This window comes from Panicum hallii, chromosome 8 (genome assembly GCF_002211085.1).
Source record: "Panicum hallii strain FIL2 chromosome 8, PHallii_v3.1, whole genome shotgun sequence".
Classification (NCBI taxonomy): domain Eukaryota; kingdom Viridiplantae; phylum Streptophyta; class Magnoliopsida; order Poales; family Poaceae; genus Panicum; species Panicum hallii.
The window spans coordinates 20,692,383-20,707,139 of record NC_038049.1 but is presented as its reverse complement, the minus strand read 5'-3'; positions in this window follow the sequence as shown (position 1 = coordinate 20,707,139).

Genomic DNA, 14,757 nt, shown 5'->3' with positions numbered 1-14,757 from the left:
TCAGCCCGCCGGTTTTGCTAAAGAGCCCCTGTCTTTTAGAGAAATAAACCCGCAGTCCTAGTTAGTTGAGAAATAATTCCAGAACGACCCAGAATCTTGCACGGACCCCCCTGAGCTTCCTGGAATTAGTACTCGCAGTCCATGTCCGGTGTTTTCATGTGCTAGCCCCTGTGTCTACCCTTTAATTGCATTTAGGTCCCTGGTTTTTGTCCAGAAACCCCCTGTAGTCCAGTTTTTCTTGCAGATAGGTCCCTGGATCTTGTTTCAAGCGTAGATTTCGCGTCTTAGCTCCGTTTTAGGTGTTCTTTATGTCCACGCGATCGTTGTAATGCGTAGAATAGTTCTAGGCCAGTTTTGTGTGCTGTTCTATTGTATTGGTGTACTGTTTTCTTATAGTTTTCTATTGTTTGTGCATGTGTGTATGTGTGGACTATGCTTGATGATCGTGAGTAGACGCGGAGCCTTTGGACCAGTACCAGGAGCCACCATCTTCTGAAGCTTTTGAGCAGCAGCAGGAGAACTTTGAGGAAGGCAAGTATAACATGAATATCCTATCACTTTCAAATACAATTTCATACTGCATTTTAATTCTGTATGCCTATAAGGATTTCCTAGCCACCTTTATCCTTATATATATTTATACCTTGGGTTGCATTTTGGTTAGTTGTGCTAGGTGCTGCGCTCTCACACACCTCAATCCTTTTTAATTAAATTTGATTAATGGTTATATGCAACTTAATCCTGAGCGTGGCCCTCTGTGCTGTGTGCTTGAGTGGCTCACGTCTCCGTAAAAGATGTTTTGTTAGAAACTTGGTTTAGGGGGCCAGCACGGTGCTTAGTGCTTGGTTGGCCACTCTCCATAAGGACCGGTTCATAGAGTGACAACCTGGGACAACTGCGCAACCATAAGACTGGAATGGGACGGTCTTGACTTACTAATTAGGTCATTTTGGTTCGAGAGTAACTTACCTGCGTGGGCAAGAGGGGTGGTAAGCTTCAATGGTCCCTGCTCCTCCGGCTTGGTCTGTGCTGTGTGTCTTGTACCCCCGGAGGTGGGCCCCATCGTTGCTGATCCAGAATCCTTAGCGGTTACACCTTACCAACGTGATCCTTTGTAACGGTCTCGTAGTGTGCTTGCTAGCCATCTCACCTAAGGAAGTGTGATGAACAACTAGCATAGCTTACGACTTGTGGGTAAAGTTGTGCAACCTCTCGAGAGTGTAAAACTGATATATCAGCTGTGCTCACAGTCATGAGTGGCCCAGATCCTCCTTTTGATTAGTGGGGTTATCAACCTTTGATTAGGGAGATTTCCCCGGGTGCTTTTGGTTTGGTTGGTTTCTCAGTAGTTCTTAACTGATATTGATTAATTTCTTATGCAATATGGGTTTATGGTAATTCATCTACTTATAGTAAATTGTTTTAATAAAATTTGCCAAGATTAAAAGCTACTGCAGTTGAGTCAGCTAACCCTAGAGCCTCATACTCGTGTTATACTTGTTGAGTACAAGTTGTGTACTCACATTTGCCTCTTCCTCTCTTCTGTTCTCTTTGGAATATCTTCGACTGCTGCTCAGTACCAGGCGACGTGGAGGACTACATCGGCGGACTCAATGATTTCTAGGCGTTGTCTCCCAGTTGACGTCCCTATGGCGCCCTACTCTTCATGTATTTATTTTACGCTTCCGCATTCCTTGAACTGATTCTTGATTCAGTTGTAATAAAGACATTCCTTTTATAATTTATACGCTTTTATTCGTGACATGTGTTGTGATATCTTGATAATCTGTTGTATATATGCGTGACTTGATCCTGGCGCATATATGATTTGCTCGATTTATGTTCTTATAAATCGGGTGTGACATCCGAACAAAATGATACTTCTACCAAGAATTCATTGGATATTGAGCTTGCTCATAATCGAGAGCATGACAATTCAAATTGATTCATTAACCTTGCAAGGGTGTACTTCTTTACCCACATGACACAAGGACCATGCGACTCGCCCAACCGATCACGTTGAGCAAGCGGGTACTCGCATCAACATTTTCCGACAAGTCTCAACCGTTGAACATCACGCCTAAATTGCACGGAGAGTTACCTAGGTCCACCGGGGACACCCCTAAGCCTCTCTACAAAGCCCTATGGCCAAGCATCTAGGACCGTGCATCAAAGATTAATACTTAGAAGGTAATCGGCTCATCCATACCATGATTGGACATGTGGGAGTACGATAACATGCTCAAAACCGAGGTCATCCATGGACGGTCCTTAACTGATTCAAGTGGATTATGCCTACGAGACTCCTTTCTCGAGGCCCTACATTCCGCCCAAACCATGAAACCATTTCCTTTCAAACTAGACCGATACAAACTTTCAACATCCCAAACCCGGACAATCGCGAGCAAGGTAAAAGTTGTGTAGTGTGCAAGTGATCCTATTCCCAACAATTTCTTCCAAGTTACAGATTAACTCTAAGCATGGCTAAACATTTATTCAATTGATTAGTTACTAACCATGAGTTTCAAGACATGGGTATATAAAGTAAGGGAGGTCAATGTATAAAAATAGGATTGACGACGCAATACATAATATTTAGCATAAACATATATACCCGAGTGAGATAACTAAATCCAAATCAAATTAAGTGGGTCAAGGAATCATGCTTAGCTGCTTGCCTTACTTATCTTCCAGCTCGACAACAAATTCAACTCCCGGCTCGGTTCCAACGATCTCGGTGGGCTCAACGGGCTCGTCCTTCGGCGTTTTGGTCACTATAATGCATGAATGACATGTATGCATTAGCATGATGTTGATGGTATGAAAATGATATGATGAAATTAAGATTGAGCATCCCAACATTTATCAAGCAATTTATTTACTTTGGCAAAAATAAATCATAACTAAGTGTACAGGATATTAACATGCACAACAATAATTTTGCTAAGCAGAGTTATCACCTAGGAATGAAACAAATCAAGTTTCACAATTTTTGGAGGCCTACACCAATTATTATGCAATGTACAAGATCACAGCCTAATAAAACAAAACTAAAAATCCTAAAAATAGCTAAGGCCACCCAGATCTAGCGCTCCCAGGCGCCGACAGGTGGGCCCAGGAGGCCAGATCAGCCCGGGCCGAGTCAAGGACAGCTGCTGGCCTTGACTCGCCACGGGGCGCGGCCAGAGTGCACCCACGGTGCGGCCCACGAGCGCAAACGCGCACGCGACGCGACATTGCGGCTGCCGGCGAAGGGGCTCGGCCAAGGGCGCGAATGGGTGGAGGCGGAGCGCGCAAGAGGGGCCTGGCGCGGCGGGGGTGCTCACCCACGGCACAGACGGGCGGCGCAATGTGGCGAGCGGTGGCGTGGCGGAGAGCGGCAGCGGTGGATGGGGGCGAGCGTCGGGGAGCGGCTGCAAGGGAGGAGGGAGGCGGTTGAGGGCCAGGGTCGAGCAAGGAGGAGCAGGGGGATTGGGTGGAGGTTCACTGGCAGCGACGAATCGCAGCGGCCGGCGGGAGGAGGAAGAAGCGGCGGTGGACGGGCGGTGCTAGGGTTTCGCGGAGAGGGAAAAGAAATGCGCCTGAGAGAGACAGAGGAGGGGAAGAAGGGCGGGCGCTGGGGTGGCGTCGCCCCGCGACCACGCTGGCCTAGCCAGCGGCTGACGGCGTGGCGACGCCGCCGTGGCTAGGCAACGGGTGACGCCGGGACGCGTCATGGAAATTTTAAATTCAAAATCTTGTACTTCACGGGCTCCAAAAATTACCAAAAATTTATTGGAGCAAAATTAAATCACCAGAAACATAATTCCACAACAAAAAGTAAAAATCAATTAAGAATTGCTCACAAAAATTCGAGCAAAGCTGCAGTTTTCAAATTTTCCAAGATTTTTATGGCTCGGGTTAAACATCAAAAATTTTCGAAAAATATTCAAAATTCACCATTTTAAATCTAGTATTTGAATAGAATTTTTTGGGAGCATAGTTACTTAGCAAAATTTAAAATTTCTTCACAACCCTCTCTTAATCAAGGCAAGAATTTCAATTAACGTAGACAATCACATGCACATGATGCTCCATTATGCTTGGATGATGTTCATGATGATGTTGTTTAATTTTTTTATCATGTTCATTAGTTTTGGGTTGTGACAATTCTCCCTCATTATGAAAATCTCGCCTCGAGATTTGGTAGATGGGAAGCGATAAAACTTCGAGTGTATTAAGGCCATATTCACCTAGACAAGATGAACATCAAAGAAAGGATGTAAAGGGCATGGGTGGTGTGGGTTAGTAGGATATTTCTAGTTTTTCTTTGATGGTGATTGTGTACACATATAAGATATCTAGAAAGATAAACTTCATGAAGGAAGTGGGGTGCGGTAGAGGAGAGCTTGAGGGCTTACCTATGGAAGAAAGAAATTGGGGTAGTCTTGACGTAAACGATCCTCACGTTCCCATGTGGCTTCATCCTTGGAGTGGTTGCTCCATTGAACTTTCAAAAACTTCACCATACTTCGCTTCACTTTCATTTCATCATAATCAAGAATGGCAATGGGATGCTCTTCATAGGTAAGGCCCTCTTGAAGATCAAGTGTTTCAAGGTTGACGACGTCGACCAGGATACGGAGACACTTCTTCAATTGAGAGATATGGAAAACATTGTGAACGGTGGAAGTGATTGAGGAAGATCCAATTGATAAGTTACTACTACAACCCTTTTAGTGATTTGAAAAGGTCCGACGAAACATGGTGCCAATTTACCCTTTACTTGGAAACGACGAGTGCCCTTGAAAGGAGAGACCTTGAGATAGACATGATCACCAACCTTGAAATGGAGTTCACGGTAGCGATGATCAGCATAGGTCTTTTGACGGGATTGAGCAATGCGAAGATTTTCATGAATAATCTTGACTTGGTCCTCGGCATCCTTCACCAAATCCGGGCCAAAGAAAGGCCTTTCCCCGGATTCGGACCAATTGATAGGTGTTCTACACCGTCATCCATAGAGAGCTTCAAAAGGAGACATTTTGATGCTTGCTTGGTAACTATTGTTGTAGCAAAACTCCGTGAACGGTAAGCAAGTGACCTATTTCTTCTCATATATTAGGGCACAAGCTTGTAGCATATCTTCAAGAATTTGATTTACTCTCTCAGTTTGACCGTCAGTTTGAGGGTGATAAGCGGTCCTATAGGTGAGCTCGGTTCCCATGGCTTCATGAAGACTCTTCCAAAAGTGGGCAACAAATTGAGGACCACGATCGGAGATAATAGTTTTTGGAACACCATGAAGGCATACAATGCGAGTAAGATATAATTCCGCATATTGCTTGGCTCGGTAGGTAGTCTTGACTGGAAGAAAGTGAGCAGATTTTGTTAAACGGTCAACGATTACCTAAATAGAATCATACCCTTGAGTGGCCTTTGGCAACCCGGTGATAAAATCCATTCCAATATTTTCCCACTTCCATGATGGAATAGACAAGGGTTGAAGAGTACCAGCCGGTTTGAGATGTACGGCCTTAACCCTTTGGCAAACATCACACTCAGCGATGTATCGATTTCCCGCTTCATACGAGTCCACCAAAACCTTTGCTTGAGATCTTGAAACATCTTGGTACTACCCGGATGAATAGAGAATTGAGAATTATGGGCTTCATCAAGAATTAAATGCCTAAAGTTGTGATCCTTGGGCATGACAATACGCTTCCCAAAGAATAGGACTCCTTGATCATCACAAGAAAAATCTTGAGCTTTACCCTCCTTCATCAAAGCACGAATTTGGGCCATACCTTTATTATTCTTTGGAGCTTCCTTAATTTGATCATAGAGGTCGGACTTGACTATGAGAGCACCAAGATAACCTTCCTTGACCATTCCCATTTCAAGTTTCCGGAATTCATCACAAAGAGTGTGAAGAGGAGGTCCCATAGTCAAACAATTGCATTGGGCCTTGCGGCTTAGTGCATCGGCAACGACGTTTGCCTTTCCGGGATGATAGTGAACTTCAAGATCATAATATTTGATTAATTCAAGCCACCTAAGTGTGTCACATAGGTAATTAGTGTGGTCACATCCTAAACTTTAGTGTGATGTTATGTGCAATAGGTGGTAAAAGTGTGTTTAAAAATTTAAATGCTAAGGGTTAAAGGGTTGTTTATATAATTATAATTTAATAAAGGTCCTTTAGTGCTAAATGGGTAAGCATGGAGGGTAGAATTCAAATGTATGAGGGTTGTTTTGCAAAAGTTAAAAACTTGTGTTTAAATCGCAAAAGTAGGTGAAACTACCCTTTGGATATATATGTAGTGTAGTTTTAAAATAGGATTTATGCAAAGTTTGGAAATCTTATTAAGTTTTAAATTAATTGCAAATCCTTAGCTCATCTGAAAATGAGCCTTAAAGCAAATTTCTAGATCTTGAAAAACCATACACTTTTGCTTTTGGGCCCATCTTCATTTGAGCACTGGTTTAAAAGTTATTTATGCTTTACAGTAGGGTCCCTGCATTTCTCGGATATTGCATTTGGATCCTCCTTCGTCTACCTCTCTCTCCCTCCTCTCTGTTTCTCTACCGCGCGCCGCCGCTGCTCTACCCCGGCCATGTGCGCCGCCCCTACCGCCCTAGCACCCCTCTACGCCCGTGCACGTGTCGCCCCGGCCTCTGCCCCGCCATTCCCCGGCCTCACGCTGGCTCCACCTCGCCTCGCCACGTTGCCCGCCGTCTGCCCGAGCTGCGCCTCACCGCCGCTCACCGTCGCATCGTCTCCCACACCACCTCCTGCCTCCCGACGAGCCCACGTGCCACTCACTGCCTCGCCACCGCCCTACCGACCTTGTGCTGTCTTGCTCCGCGTTCTCCACGTCGCATTGCTTCTGCCTGAGCTCCGCCGCGATCGCCACGCGCGCCGACGAGGCGCCAGCTCCTGCTTTCGCTCGGTCACGTCGTGATCTTGATCCCGAGCATGTCCTGGAGTCTCTAACACACTCGTTCTTGCATTGCACACACACAGTTTCGCTCTCCTTTTCCCTTGCCCGGCTACCGCCCCACCGGACCTCCGCCGTGCCTCTGGACCACCGTCGACCGACGCCCACACCCCCCCTGAACCCCAACCCAGTGCAACCTTACCTCCGCCGTGACCTGCTGGTGCTCCTCAGCCTCTTCAATTTTGTTTTCTTCCATCCTAGCACCCTTTCCCACCGCGCTGGTGAGCTTCCAGCGCCGCCGCCGCTCGGCCTCCCGACAACCCACCGATATAAGGCCTCCCCTCTCCGATCAACGGCACCACCAGCACCACATCATCCTCCTGAAGCGATCCCGCCTCTCCTTCACCGCCCTCCATCGCCCTAGCCTGCAGAACGCCGGCTGCCATTACCACCGAATCAACGACGCTCGACGACGGAGACTACGAGTTGGTCTTGGGACAAGACCAGGGATTTTCTGAAGACCCGATAAACATCGCCGAGAATCTAACTGAAGCCCCGAACCAAAGTTCGGAAGTCTCTGACACTCCTGCCCTCAACCCCACTCAAGAAGGCAAGCCCGATGCATACACTAGTATTTCAATTCATTACAATTTCATTATTATATTATATATCTTGCATTACATCTAGGAGTTGAAATGAAACCCTAGTTGCATAAATCCTAGGAATCCAATGTATTGTACCCTAGTCCTTATCGCATAGACGCTCTGCTAAATAGGACCGGTCGAAGTCGGGTGATTTCCTGTCACTCGCGCGATATAGGAGTTGAATGTTTACCATTCTGCAGTCACTATAAGGTTCATGGACGGGGTCATGTACAGTAACATGACCTGGAAGTTTACCCCATCTATGTTGATAAAAGTTGATAAGGTCGCAGTGTGTGGTAGTGGTGGCTAAGCGTTTGAAAGTACTAACCATATGCCGCAAAAATATGGTAAAGCGGTAAGCCTAGTACCTGAATGGCCCGGCAAATGGACATGTCTCCACCACTCGACTTTTATTTTATGTTTACATGCACCGACGTGTGGGAGTGCGTTCTGCAAAGCAGACAGGAATATGGTCATGTAGTCGCGCTACAGACGTATGTCTTGCACAATTGGTGTGCGTACGGTCTTGCAGTCGCTTGTGGTGGCCCAGATCCATAACCCGGAATGTGAGGGAAATGGTTGCTTCAGAACGATCTTTGGATGTTCTAAGCGTGTGAGTTAGGTTTACCCTTGCAAGGTTGAAACTCGATTCAGAATCGTCCGTCTCTCGCGGAAATTGAGACTGCTTATTCCTTCTGCCACATAGAGTAAGAAGTGTAACTAATGATGAAACAATCTTGATGAATGATAATCTCTACCTTGCTTGCTTAGTGTAGGTGCTAACCTAGAATGGATAATCAACTAGAATATGAAAGCTAAAATTTGAAAGTAGTTCATACTCTTTGTTGCTTTTCAGCTGAAAATAAATCCAGAACCATTACAATGCCTTCATGAGTCTAGTTACGGGCTAAAGTATACCCAACCCGGGTAAGCCTTGCTAAGTATTAGAATACTCAGCCTTTCTAGTATCTTTTTCAGGTATAACCTTCGAAAACTCCACGGATAGTTCTGCGTGGCCAACTTCTGTTCCACATGGCTGGTCCGTGGAGTGGGATCCGTCCCCGGCTGGCAGTGACCCTCCTGAGTAACACCAGGCCTTGGGCTGAGCATGGTGTCAACCTTTGCGACGTGTGTAGTCGTGCATTTATTTTCCTTCCGCTGTGAGCATGGACAAGCAGTTTAGCATGTCAGTTTAAACACTGTTTGTATAAGTTTCCTGTAAGTTTGAACAAAGTTTGTAATAATATTCCCATATCTGTAAATTAAATGTTGATGAGCTGTACTGTGATTGTAAACTCGCCTTCATGCGAGGTAAACTTGCTTCGATCCTGTTGAACCGTGGTTGTATCGGGCGGAGACCCGACAGACCAATGGGTTGTTCTGTTTGAAGTGCGTTGAGTTATTATCAGCTGTATAGCGATGACTAGCGCACTTGAACCGGAATAATTCAGGCGGTTCTGCCACAGGTGGTATCAGAGCTGTAGGTTTACTTTTACAAGTGCAATAGCTCTTAAAAAGTGTTTTCAGGATAAAATTGGCCAACAAATGAATTTACAACATGCGTTGGATTCGTTAAGGTTGGTGTTAGAACGCAAAGCCCTAGGGAATTATATGGGAAATATCAGGTGGCTACTACAATATATATATATATATGTGTGTGTATAGATAGCTCTGACTTGCAGCACTACTTTCGGTCCAAACTTAAATTCATGTACAACACAACCTTACTTTTTGTAACGACACCTGCGATCGTGAGGTAAGAAGGTAAGGATCCTCAGCTAACTGGGGAGTTAGCCTTCCCGTCGGTGATGCGAACCGAACGCTGTTTCTCAAGCAGTGGCCTACTTGAGATGCTGCCAATATATCAACTTAGGTTGATTATATTGGGAGTATATGGTTCGGCGCAGGGTATGGCGATCGCTGTTCATACCCCCGCATTTTGCGGTACCCCCGTGAATACGTTGTTTCGATGACGTATATTAACGTTGTCTGTATGGCGGTAATTGTACAGATGCTGTTTCTATAGCGAGCAGTACTGTTTGGGGACGCTTTCATGTCGTGCTGCCATGAAAGGTTCATGATATGTATATGTGGTCTTTTGCAGGTACACTAACTACGATTAAGAGGTTAGGATGAGTAGGATTTATCGACTAGTTATTAGGGAGTGTTGTATGTGTTTTACCACCGAAATTAACCGCGTAAGTCCGAACATATTCGGCAGTTGGTTTTGGTTGTGAGGACGACTAGTACGTGCATGCATAATCTATTGTTGAACAAAAGAATGCAATGTATGTTTAATTCTGTTAAGGATGAATAGTGTGTTGTTTATCTCTAGAATGAGTTGATAGGATTCTCGTGGTAGTTCTAAGTTGAGTATCTTAAGTACCTTAGGCATTCATCTGATTTCCAGTTTTTGCGGTTATCAGAATTGAATATTTTGTTCCATTTATCTTGTGATTTCTCCGCAAGGTAAAAAGTCTCACCATCTGCATTCTTGTTGCAGATGGCAGCCCCTTCCAACGTCTTTTGGGATCCGGCAGGGCATCTCCACACAAATGCCTTACATTGGGAGGGTTTTCCTCGACTTCTCTGGGAATCACTAAGATGTTTTCTCTATACTGAGCCTCCACAGTATGATGCAGTAGAATATCAGGAGGAGGGTGTTCGCTGATGCCGAGTCCGGATGACAGTTCCCCAACATCCTTTTCGCTCCCAATGGCAGCCCATTGAAGTTAATGTGGTGGGTCATCGTATAGTTGATACGTTTGAGGGAGCAGCTTTGGAAGCTATCTACCTATTCTGCAACCAACATCCAAGGGAAGTTGCAGGACAGCCTATTGGTTTATTTTCTACCACAGATCCCAACGATCCTGAGTGGAATCTCAGGGTAGTCCCTGAAGGTCACAGGTTGGAGGGCTCGACAGAAGAAGTGCTTCAGGGTACTATGAGGTTTATGAGTGTTCAGCATCACTATCAGCTTCTACTACGTTGCGGTATGGGTCAACTGATCAGTATCGCGCAAGGTCACTTTAGGAACGCTGACCAACAAGTCACCTAGACTGCGCAACTTCAAGCACTAGTGGCAGAAAAGGATGAAGTCATCGCTGCCCGGGAGGAGACCATTCATCATCGGGAAGACCAGATCAATGAGAGTGATGCGATAATCACCCAACGCAACACAATCATTGAGTTTCTCCAAGCACAGATCCACGACCTTATTCTCGAGGTTGATGATGCCCAAGCCCAGATCAATGAACTCCAACAGCAGCCAGCATCTCCTGCTGTACCAGCTCCTGAAGAAGAAGAAGATCCTGAAGAAATTGAAGGAGTCTCCGAGATCGATTCTGAGCACGGAGATCCTGTTATCAGTCCCCATCATTCTTCTTCTGGCAGTCAGTCATCAGTGGGCAACTTTGATGACTTTTAGTTTTGGTTGAGTGGGTGACAGTCTAGTTGTAATTAGTGTAGAAAGATGTGACATAGGTAGTGCGTAGTATATTTAGATCAAGAGCCACTTGTTGTGTTATATATGGCATGTGTACTTAGGCAATGGCTTGTAGTGGTTAAAGTGCGCTGATGTGAGATGTAAGGATCACCAGTGTTTAAGTAGTAATTTAAATCTTGTGTTTTATTATCTTGCTCAATATCCTTGCATCTGATCTGAGTGATTGAATGGAGCATGTGAATTACATTTCCATTTGGTAATTGTATATCATCTGAAATTGGAGTAAGAATATGGTTGATAATGGATATCTCCTTTGTTTCAGATGGTTGGAGCTACTCGCGGAACCCCGGAAGGATTCCGGGCAGATCAGGCCAGCGGTTCTCAGCAACCATCACCGCCACCTCCAAATCTGGCCGAGGTTTTGGCCCGACAAACAGAACTCCTCAACCAGCTAGTGCAGGCTCAAATGGGCCACTTCCATCAGCAATTCCGAGGCCGAGATGAACCTCCATCGGCCAGTTATCAAGACTTCCTCAGTACTCAGCCTCCACTGTTCCATAAGGCGGACGAGCCTCTTGACGCCGACGCCTGGCTCCGCACCATCGAGTCCAAGTTCGCCTTATTGCCAGCCCCATGTTCAGATGAGAATAAGGCGCTCTTTGCAGCCCAGCAACTCCGTGGCACAGCTCGCCTATGGTGGGATCATTTTCACGCCATGCAGCCTGCCGATCATGTCGTCACTTGGGACAAGTTTCGGACTGTCTTTCGAGCACACCACATACCCGAGGGACTCATTGAGCGAAAGCTCAATGAATTTCTGAACCTGACTCAAGGAACCCGCACCGTCATGCAATATGCACAAGTTTTCAACCACTTGTGCCAGTACGTGGGATACCATGCGGACAATGTGTGGCAGAACCAACCTTAATTATACCAGCTCAAGTACGCGAGTCCACTCCCGAGGGCTCCAACGTGCTTCAAACGGTATAATCTCTTGGCCTGTCGGGTAACGTCCCGATAAACCACCGATACACAGGATCAAATAAGGTTACCTCACACGAAGGTGAGTCCAGAGATACAATCACCATCACATTTTACATCACAGAGAATTACATTACAAGAGTTTCCAAAAGAAGTATGAAGTTTCAAATCTAGAGAAAAGATTACAAACCATTAAAGCTATGGTTTTTGGCAGCGAAAAACATACGCGACGATTACAACACGTCGTTAAGACGGATGTCATGCTAAGCCCAGGCACGACATCACTCGGTATCACCAATGTTGGTCGGGGACGGATCCCATTCCACGGACCAACCGTCTGGAAGAGCACAGGGCCAAGGCAGGGAAAGAGTAGGGTCTTCAAGACTTTACCTGAAAAATATAAAACTAGCAAGGCTGAGTATACTAATACTCAGCAAGGCTTACCCGGGATTGGGTATACTTTAGCCCATAACTAGACTCATGAAGGCATTGTTGAGGCTTTGGGTTTATTTTCAGCTGAAAAGCAACAGAGAGTATAACTTACCTTCAAGTTTTAGCTTTCAGATTCTAGTTTGATTAGCCATTCTAGGTAAGCACCTATACTAAACAAGCAAGATAGAGATTATCATCCATCATAATTATTCCATCGATAATTACACTTTTTACTCGATGTGGCAGAAGGGATAAGCAATCTCAATCCTCGTGAGAGGCGGACGATTCGAATCGAATTTAACCTTACAAGGTACACCTAACTCACACGCTCGGAATACCAACAGGGCGTTCCAAGCAACCGTTTCCCTCATATTCCGGGTTATGGATCAGGGCCACCACAAGCGACTGCAGGACCGTACGCACATCACTCGTGCAGGACATACGTCTGTAGCGCGACTACAAAACTCGTATTCCTGTCTGCCATGCAGAACGTACTCCCACACGTCGGTGCGTGTAAACATAAAATAAAAGTCGAGTGGTGGAGACAAGTCCATTTGCCGGGCCATTCGGGTACTAGGCTTACCGCTTACCATATTTCGCGGCATGTGGCTAGTACTTTCAAAAGCTTAGCCACCACTACCACACATTTCGACCTTAAGACTTTTATTAAAACAGACAGGATAATCCTCAGGTCATGATACATCACATGACCCTGTCCATCATCCTTATAATGGTTGCAGAATTGTAAACATGCAACTCCTATATCGCGCGAGTGACAGGAAATCACCCGACTTTTACCGGTCCTATTTAGCAGAGCATCTAAGCGATAAGGACTCAGGTTCAATACATTGGATTCCTAAGAGATCATGCAACTAGGGTTTCATCTCAACTCCTAGACGTAATGCAAGATATATAATATAATATAATAATGGGATTGTAATAGATTGAAATACTGGGATATGCACCGGGGCTTGCCTTTACTGGTGGGACTGGAGTCAGGGATGTTAGTACTATTATCTTCCGAACTTTGGTTCGGGGCTTCCGATAATCCTTTGGTGATGTTCACTTGGTCTTCAGAAACATCCTCTACAAATTCCTAGGAGATCTTGTAGGTACCGTTGCCGAAGTAGACGTATCTACATGCAATGCAACATTACATTCAAGGTGTGCACATAAAACTACCTTACTTCACAATACAATTGCAATCTAGCATTCATATAACACACTATTCACACAACAATCAAAAAGATCTGAACTAAACCTAGACAGAGCTATAGGGAAACAACTATTTAGAATCAGCTATTTGTTGAGGGTTACAATAGAGCCGATTGGAAACAACGGGGGTTTAGCTGATTGATGAGTGCATCGGGTTCCTAGATGATCGATGAAAGCATCGATTATTTTGGCAGGAGGAGGATTCCTAAAGCAGTTGTCTTAACTAAGATGTGCTTAAGTGTTATTCTAGGTAACTAAGTGTGGTTATATCGACTCGATTACGTCAGCACAACAATTGAGTGACGTATAGCCAAATGGAGTGTGGTTAAGGGTATATGACCGATAGATATATAGCCGATCTCTCAGTCGATAAATCGTCTGATAGAAGTGTGTGGATAAGGATGGGAAAACTAAGGATTGATCGGCCATATTAGATTGGTATGGAAGACAGCTAGAATCGGCTTGGATCGGCCGATAGCAAGAGTCCTAAGATTGTGTGTGCATCTCCGATACATCGACTATGTACAGTCGATGTAGAACAGAACAAAAGAACTGTATCGGCAGTAGCCGATACTAGAAAGGTAACAATCGTATCAGCTAACCAGCCGATGGTAGAAGTATCGACTGACAGTTGTTACGCAGAAACATCATAGGCTTAAAGAAAATGGATGCTAAGTGGCGGAACCAAAAGCTGATGTTGAAACGCAGCTGCAGAGATGTATGTGCTAAGCAACAGACACACAAGAACTAACGAGAATCCTTATACGGAAAGGACCTTAAGAAGACTGCAATCAAGACAAGGATAAAGTCCTGATGGCAGGGACATGAGCACTCGGGTGACAGGTTTAACTAACTGTCACACATCTCCATTTAAAACATATATCTTATAATTATTTCTCAGCTATATCACATGCATACAATATAAAGCACAATAAAACATTCATTCCCTAATATTTGTCCTAGACTACACATCAAAGATTTTCAATTCAAGAGCACAACATAAAATTTGTAGGGTTTCACTTAGGATTTCAAACAAAACTGATTTTACATTTTTATGAACTTCCTACGTAAATCTATGAAATGTAGAAGTTCATGGATTTGAAATAAAGAAAGTTCTGGA